The 2,168-nt window shown below is 42.9% G+C and overlaps 1 protein-coding gene across 1 annotated transcript in view; it reads left to right on the top strand.

Annotated features, from left to right (window-relative positions):
- The window catches only part of LOC111816545 (triadin-like), a 114,772-nt gene that overhangs the window by 106,195 nt on the left and 6,409 nt on the right, over positions 1–2,168 (top strand). The window lies entirely within an intron of this gene.

Below are 2,168 nucleotides of genomic sequence, written 5' to 3'. Positions count from 1 at the left end.
CACTCAGCTGACATCTTGGCTGCTAAATACTCTCCATTTGATTCCAAAATTAAAATTCTGCCCACATTGACCACTCAGTGTCTCACTTCTTGCTCAGAATAATTCTAAAAGAATCTGTGCAGTAATTCATTTTTTCTTTTAACAGAGATAATCAAGATTTATATGCAGTTTCCAGGAGGAAAATAGGACTCAGGACAGAACTAATTATTTATTCAAAGTATAATTTATCATTCCATGAGGAAAATGAAGCCTTGCCTTGCCTTCTCTTCCTTCCTTCCTTCCTTCCTTCCTTCCTTCCTTCCTTCCTTCCTTCCTGAGTCCTGCTAAGTTGCCCAGGCTGGTCTTGAACTCACAGTCCTTCCATTTCAGTTTTTTAGAAGCAGAAATTATATGAACAAGAAGGAAGGAAATTTCAAAAGACCATTTCCTCCTGTGTCCTCCTGTGACTTGCTTTGTCTTTCAACCACTACCTAAGTTTATAATGTTTAGTGTTTGGATTTGCACTCTAAGGAGCTTCGGTGCCTCCCTGCGTATTTCATGGCCATACGGGTATTCAGGGATAAGTGAAAAGCTAGATGATATATCTGTGTCCCAAATATCCTTGTAGATTTTTAAGTTTTATGTACATTTGAGGTTTATCATTTTTCACTAAGAAATTTGATTAATGTACTCACTGACAATAATAGTGCTCAGAGAAAATAGCTTCAATGAAGAAAGAATCTAAAGCTGAGCATAAATAACAAAGATGAAAAGTTGTCTGCCTCATGGTTGTGCTTCTTAATGTGCCGCCTGCTTCCCTTAATGCTCCACTGTCAACCAAAGCTAGCAAATGAAAGCTTTTAAAAAATTGACCATTTTACTTTTAACAATTTCTGTGATTTTTGTAAATTGCCCTTCATACTGTGGCCTACAACTAACTTGCCTGTATATATGACGAATTGTCATTGCTGTGGTTTCAATTAAGTCATTAATTGTCATTAATTAATGATTCATTATATGAAAGAAATATCTCAAAGTTGTGTCCCTATTATTGATATTAGGGTTAATTTGGTTCACACTGTGACAAGCTGGCTCCAAGGCTCTAGAACATGGTAGAATAACACTCCTTAAATCACAGCTGCAATGGGGCAGGGAGAGGGGAGGATCCAGGCACACGGATACCACTTTTCGGGTTACACCCCAATAATGGCCTCCAGCCAGGACCCTCAGAGCAGGTATAGCCCCTGAGCTCATCGGATGAGGCCCTGTTCCTACCATCCAGTCATGTTCTGAATACTTGTGACTTTGGGGGATGGTTTAGATCTAAACCATAACAGCATGTCAAAAAAAGTTAAGAAGGGGCTGGGAGTGGAGCCTACGGAGAAGGTCTTCATTCAACCCACAGTGCACCAAAAATAGATACATAAGTAAGATACCTAAAATAACTTCAGGGAATCAACAAATCTTTTAAACATATGCAATAACAAAGGAAAATGAAATGATGGATAAGTGTTGATGCTATGGACTGCATGTATATATAGTTTTCATTAAGCTCCATCGATTCTACCAAAGGCACAGTTTTGCTTTCAGAAATCTGTAAAACGGAAATATTTTTGTTAAAAGCATGAAATTTCCTCCTGTGTGGAGCATCCTGCACTGCCTTGCATGGGAGGGGCACCGAAACTGCAGTGTAGGCTGTGTAAAGGCATGGATGTTGGGCAGTTGTCACTGGGGTGACAAGTGGGCCCACAGTTGTAAGGCAGACCCTTGCCTGATGCACACTTGTGAAATGAAGCTTTGATGAAGGCATGTGTGTGCTGCTCACATGCACAAAGGGCTTCTGTGGGCAGAACAGAATGGCCATGGCCAGCATGAAGTGCTGGGGTGAGAGGGGAAGCTGTGTGAGCAGCTCGGGGCGCACACCTGTGCGGAGCCTAACGGGAGCACGGGCACAGCCTACACCTGTGACACAGAGCCTAACAGAAGCTCATGCAGAGCCTACACCTGTGACACAGAGCCTAATGGAAGCTCGTGCAGAGCCTACCCTGTGACACAGAGCCTAATGGAAGCTCGAGCACAGCCCACACCTGTGACACAGAGCCTAACAGAAGCTCGTGCACACCCTACACCTGTGACACAGAGCCTAATGGAAGCTCGGGCACAGCCCACACCTGTGACACAGAGCCTAA

This window comes from Octodon degus, unplaced genomic scaffold (genome assembly GCF_000260255.1).
Source record: "Octodon degus isolate 3935 unplaced genomic scaffold, OctDeg1.0 scaffold00034, whole genome shotgun sequence".
Classification (NCBI taxonomy): domain Eukaryota; kingdom Metazoa; phylum Chordata; class Mammalia; order Rodentia; family Octodontidae; genus Octodon; species Octodon degus.
Note: the sequence above shows the minus strand (reverse complement) of the source record. Positions and strands in the feature narration are given on the sequence as shown.